General features: G+C 45.4%; 1 non-coding gene across 1 annotated transcript; it reads left to right on the top strand.

Annotated features, from left to right (window-relative positions):
• The first annotated feature begins 6,099 nt into the window (after positions 1-6,099).
• LOC111821737 (small nucleolar RNA SNORA26) lies at positions 6,100-6,221 on the top strand. The gene has a single exon (XR_002825077.1). It is a non-coding gene; the product is annotated as a small nucleolar RNA SNORA26 (small nucleolar RNA).
• The last annotated feature ends 318 nt before the right edge of the window (positions 6,222-6,539 follow it).

A 6,539-nucleotide genomic window follows, 5' to 3' on the forward strand; every position in this document is an offset into this window, starting at 1 on the left:
CAGAGCAATTAGGGTCACATAACAATGTATGTATAAATTTTTGTATGGGAGACTAACTTGAAATGTAAACTTCATTTAAACTACAACAATAAAAAAAAAAAAGAGGAAGTCGTTCAAAGAGAGCAAGGGATACTGCGTGGTTTAAAGTCAGGAAAGGTGTGCATCAGGGTTGTTTCCTTTCACCATACTTATTCGCTCTGTATGCTAAGCAAATAATCCAAGAAACTGGACTATATGAAGAAGAACACAGTATCAGGATTGGAGGAAGACTCATTAACAACCTGCAATATGCAGATGACACAACCTTACTTGCTGAAAGTGAAAAGGGCTCATCATAAAGAAAACAAAAATCCTCACAGCTGGACCAATAAGCAACATCATGATAAATGGAGAAAAGATTGAAGTTGTCAAGGATTTCATTTTACTTGAATCCCTAATCAACACCCATGGAAGCAGCAGTTAAGCAGTCAGATGATGCATTGTGTTGGTAAAATTTGCAGCAAAAGACCTCTTTACAGTGTTGAAAAGAAAGCATGCCACTTTAAGGACTAAAGTGCACCTGACCCAAGCTATGGCATTTTCAATCACCTCATTGCATGTGAAAGCTGGACAATAAATAAGGAAGACAGAAGAATTGGTGCCTTTGAATTATAGTGTTGGCTAAGAATATTGAATATACCATGGACTGCCAGAAGAATGAACAAATCTGTCTTGGAAGAAGCACAGCCAGAATGCTCTTTGGAAGCAAGAATGGCGAAACTTAGTCTCATGTACTTTGGATGTGTTATCAGGAGGTACCAGTCCCTGGAGAAGGACATCATGCTTGGTAAACTAGAGGGTCAGTGAAAAAGAGGAAGACCCTCAATGAGATGGATTGACAGTATTTACAACCATGGGCTCAAGCATAGCAAAGATTGTGAGGATGGCGCAGGACCGGGCAGTGTTTTGTTCTGTTGTACATGGGGTTGCTATGAGTCAGAACTGACTCGATGACACCTAATGACAACAACAACAACCTCATAGCTGGGTCCCTGACTTCTATTTTCTCTTTTGTTAAGTGATAATTTTACATTTTCAAATTCTTATATTAATGTTTTATATTAATATATAAGTCTTATATTAATGTCTGTCTCACTCACTAGACCAAAAGTTCCACAAGGGCAAGATCCATGTTTTGGAAGAATCAACTGAATGGGTGTGGGCAGAAAGGTAGGAGACTGGGGGTTGGAGGGAAGCATCTGAGCTGAGTCCCGGACAGCTGGGTGAAAGAACAAAAAAGAGAAGAGTGTGTCAAAAACATAAATGCTTAGAGAAACACCAAAAATTAGTGTAACAGAATATATCTATTGTGAGTTTATATGACTCAAATTGGGCAGCATCACCCCAAACTTATCAGGCAGGCTGTTCAAAGAGGGGACAGCTAAAGTGGGTTATATAGGTCATTGTTACGTTAAATTCTCAGAAGATAACATCAAAGAACAGGGCAAGGTTTCAGAGTCCATTGGTTACAGAAACAGTGTCACCAAGGACACACCATACGTCCTAAAACACAGCCTCTAGTCAGACCTTGGGGTTCCTGCTTCTTGAAACTCGGGGCACATAGATAATTTTCCAAAAGAACACAATGACAAAGGCAGAACGGTCTCTGCTAAGCTGCTTACTAAGCATTGTTTGATCTGAAGATGACCCCAGGGAACCAGTTCCCTCAAGATTCAAAAGGACATCTAAAGGCAGATGGTCTGGGTGGGCCACCCCAATTCCATGAACGCAGATATCTGGATTCAAGGAGAATCAAAATGTTTTTTGTCAAGTGGGGTTGAAGGAATAGAATGAACTTTGGGACAAGCTGACTTCGTGGCATTTCTGGGACATCCAGAGGACTGATGCGTTTTGGGGCCTGAAGCTCAGGAGACTGAGCAGGCCTGGAGGGTCACCTCTGCATAGGAGGCAGTGTAGGGTTGTAGAAAGCAGGTAGGTGGGGGTCTAAGACTGGAATCCAGCTCTGCCATAAATTGTATGGTTTGGGCAAGTCACTCAGGCTTTCTTGGCCTCAGTTTTATAATCTCTAAGATGGTGATAATTATATATTTGTGTAATTAGCACTGTGCTTGGTTTATAAGTAAAATAAACGTTAATTTTTTTATTATCTGTCTTGCAAGGTTGCTTTAAGAATTAGAAATAAATGCGTGTCCAGTATTTGGCCCTCAATAAATGATATTGATTAATATAAGATATGGGATATTAGTCAGCAAGAGAGAGGGTATAGGGAAGAAAGTTTAGGAGGAAAGGAGACAAGCACAACATTTGAAGGGTAGGAACGGGACAAGAAGTCCCTTCTAAAGACTAACAAGGAAGTAGGAGAAAAAAAAGAATATCGATGGAGAAACTGAGGGAAGAGAACATTCGAGGAGGATGTGGTCAGCAATATTAAACAGGAGATAAGATAAGATAAGATAAGGCCCACTGGATTTGACATTAGGGAGACCACCATTGAGCTTGCAGAGAGCAACCGCAGTGAAATGGGGAGGAGGGAGGCCAGCTGCAGGTGGGGTTGAGTAGTGAATGGAGATGACGCATTGAAGACAAGTGTACACAAAGCATTTCCTGAAAGTTAGTTACTAAAAAAGAGAAAAGCTAGGGGACAAGTGGTAGAAATCTTTTCTAGTCGAAAGAAATTTGTGTATTTGATATGCATAAGAGCAAAAGCCATAAAGAGGGAGTTAGTGAAGAGGCAAACCAAAAAAACCAAACCTATTGCCATTGAGTTGATTCTGATTCATAGCAACCCTATAGGAGAGAATAGAACTTCCCCACTGGATTTCCAAGGCTGTAAATCTTTATAGAAGCCACATCTTTCTCCTAAAGTAAAGAGGCAGAAGACAAAACATGAAGAATGGCCTGGTGGAACTGAGCAGGCCAGTGGGGATGGAATCCAGGGCGGGGGGTGGGGAGTGAGGGGTGGGGTGGGGTGGGTGCTCGGGGGAGTGGAGGTGCCTTGCAGCGGCGTCACTAGGGGCCTGTGGGGGGTGTGGTGGACCATACTGGGTGACACTGTCAGAGGGGGTGACACCAAAATGTCTGTCTATAAAATTTTTGTGCAGTGTTTCAATAGAATTTTTTTTTTAAATCCCTATAGTTATAGTGTTAACCAAAAAAATTTTTTTTTCATAAGCCCAGCTGACATGTATCACTATATCTACAAGGCTAAAATTCTATGCTAATGTACTTTTTGAACCTTTGAACCTTCTAATACACTCCAGTCAGAGCTGTCATTATTATCCAATTACAATGATGCTTCAAATCACGTGGTTTCATTTGCACATGATACAAGCTTGCACTGTTGTTTTCATTGCTGCCAGTGTTTTTATAGTTGATGATTTTGTCAAATTTTCTGGTGTTTTAGCTACAATATTGTGGTAATTAGCATGGCGGGGTGACACCATGTGTTACTGCACTGGGTGACACCAATCCCAGTGATGCACTGGTGCCTCGTCATTCCTGCTGGCAGAACAATGGGAAGGAGAAAGCAAGTTATAGACCATTCAAGAGTTGGGAGAAGAGGGATCAAGAGACTGCTGGGTTTAAAGCTATCCTGTGTTTGGTGGTTTGAATCCACCCAGCAGGCTGCAGAAGAAAGGCCTGGCAATCTACTTCCATAAAATTGTTGTTGTTTGTTGCCATTGAGTCAATTCCAACTCATGGCAAGCCCATGTGTGCAGAGTAGAAATGCTCCACAGGGTTTTTCAGAAGCACATCGCCAGGCCTGTCTTCCAAGGTGCCTCTAGGTGTATTCAAACTGCCAACCTTTCAGCTAGTAGTCGAATGCTTAATCGTTTGCGCCACCCAGGGCCTTTCTGTAAGATTACAGCCGTTGAAAACCCCAGAGAGCACAGTTCTGGTCTGACACACATGGGGTCACCATGAGTTAGAATCGACTCCTTGGCAACGAGATTTTTATTCTGTCCTTAAAACTGTCAGTCCTCTTCAAAAGCGTCCTCTCACTAGTGACTACCACTAGGACTGTGATCCATGTGCCCTGCACCTTAGGATGATTGCCTTTGTCTTCCACATTATCAAATATGAACCAAAATAGGGTCCTACTCAGGTGTGCAGGGTGCCAAGGAGCCATCACTCCTGGAAAAGGACCTTTCATAGTATTTAGCCATTTCTGCAGTGAGACATAATCTCCAAAACAGCACAGTAACCCTAGTCAAGATGAGGGGCATTTGTTCACAGAAAAGATGGTGATTTTTAGTTTTTCAAGGAATAAAATGCTTTTTTTCTCCTTAGCACTTATCACCATGAAATATATATTTACTTCTTTGTTTTTTCACTTAGCATAATGTTTTCAACGTTCATCCATGTGGTAGCATGCATCAGGACTTCGTTTTAGCTCTTTATGGCTAATATTCCTTTGTATGTGTATACCACATTTTGCTTATCCATTCATCTGTTGACGGACACATTTTAGCTACTGTGAATAGTGCTGCAATGAACATTGGTGTACAGGTTTCTGTTTGTATTATTGCTTTAAAAACTTGAGTATATACCTAGGATTGGGATTGCTGGGTCATATGGTAGTTCTGTATTTCAACTTTTTTGAGGAACTACCAAACTATTTTCCACAGTGCTCCTTTTTGTAGAGACCCTGGTTGCATAGGAGTTAAGTATCTTAGTATGAGACGGGCGTTTTTGTTTGAAGGTCGGCAGTTCGAATCCACCATGTGCTTCTTGGAAACTCTATGGGGCAGTTCTACTCTGTTCTATAGGGTCACTATGAGTCGGAAGCAACTCGACGGCAATGGGTTTGGTTTGGTACCATTTTGCGTTCCCACCGGTGATGGATAAGTACTTCAATTTTTTTCGGTCTTTTTTTTTTTTAAATCTTCACTAGAATGCCCATTTAAGGGTTAAAAGGGTATACTGCACATAGTAGGCACTCAATAAACTTGTGTTGAATGCAAAAGTGAATAAAAATGTGGCACTGGAAAGAGCAGCTGACTCAGGGTGGGGACCCAGGCTCTGGGGTGCGGTGGGGGTAACCAAGAAGGTCTCCCCAGAGCCCCCCAGAAACTCACGTTAGCCTGAAAGAACAAAATCCACGAGGGTCAAGGCCTAGGGAGGCGCTGAAGAATCCCACTCACAGGCCGCGATCCCAGACGTTCCCCAAAACGTTGCTCTGTGCACGGTCCGCTAGTCTTTAAGCTACACCAATAGCCGGCGGAGGACGGCAGGCAGCCAATGGCCGGGCCCGGTCCTCCCCGCCCCGCCTCAGCCTTCCCACGATTGGCTGCCCGTCTGGCGGCCTCGGATCCACGCCTCCCCCACCCCTCAACCCCACCCCGCCCAGTGCCCGGGACCTTTCCGGCGCACGCCGCTGGTCTGTCTGTCTGTCTGTGGAGGTGGCGGTGAGTGTCGTTCGGTCCTGTGCTGTGGGTTGGGCGTCCAGCCGGCCGGCGGCCCTGGGTGGGGTGGGTTCGCCCCGCGTCCCCTCGAGCTTTGCCCGCCCGGAGCCCCGCTGCTCCCGGCGGCCAGAACGCAGGGGTAGAGCAGTGCTCTGCGGCCCGGGGGGCGGACGGCCCGTGCCCGTCCCGGGGCCGCACGAGGCACAGGCGCCGCGCCCAGGCCCGGAGGTTCCCGCAGGCGGCCCGGCGCGGTAACAAGGTTGCGCTTTGCTTCCCCAGGCCGGATCTGCGGCTACTTTGTGGCGGAGTCGGGGCCCGGCTTCCCCGCAGCGGCAGAAGTCGGCCCGGGCCGACCTTGGGCTCCGGGACTTGGTCGCAAACGTCTGCGAAGGTGCAGCGGCCTTAGTTCTGAGCGCAGGTACGTCCCTGTCCTTGAGCGAAGCGAAACGACCAGGCTCCGAGCACGTGGCCGATGGCGGCCGGAGGTTCCCAGGCCCGTGTTGAGTGCAAAGGCCCGAATCCTGCTTTTCCTTCAGGAAAAGGAAATTTACATACAGAGGCTCCACCCAACAGAAAGCCTGCGTCTAAAGCGTTTTAAGAGACTGAGGTCCACGGGGTCTCCTGATGAGAGAGGGAGTGCAGGAAATAGGGAAAGAGAGAACCTGTAAGAACAAATGCAGAGTCGCCCTTTCCTGTGCCCTTTTAAGGTTGCTGCAGTGCTTTAAGAGGCTAACACAGAAGGGTAAAGTAAGACTCCATAAAACCCAGAGAAGAGACTGGAGAACTCCTCTCTGGATCCTGTCTGGAGTCACAGCTGAACCAGAAGAAAGTTTCCTTACAGTTTAAGCATCTGCCTTTTGACACTCTTACACAGCACTTAGCACAAGTGATAAACTTTGTTCTGATGACTCAGGCAAAGTGTTGGCACTGAATGCATTCTAGACTTTTCTGGTTAGACTAGAGAGTGTTTTCTAGTAGATAAAGGGAGTTTGGAAGCCTTACATTTTTTTTTTTTGGAAGGTAGAATACAACGTTTCAAAGGATAAGCTTTGGGTAATCATCATGTGTATTTATGAGCTAAAAACTTTTTTTTATTTCCTTTAGGTAGAAAACCACCAACTTTTTAAGGTGGGG

This window comes from Trichechus manatus, unplaced genomic scaffold (genome assembly GCF_000243295.1).
Source record: "Trichechus manatus latirostris isolate Lorelei unplaced genomic scaffold, TriManLat1.0 scaffold00101, whole genome shotgun sequence".
NCBI lineage: Eukaryota > Metazoa > Chordata > Mammalia > Sirenia > Trichechidae > Trichechus > Trichechus manatus.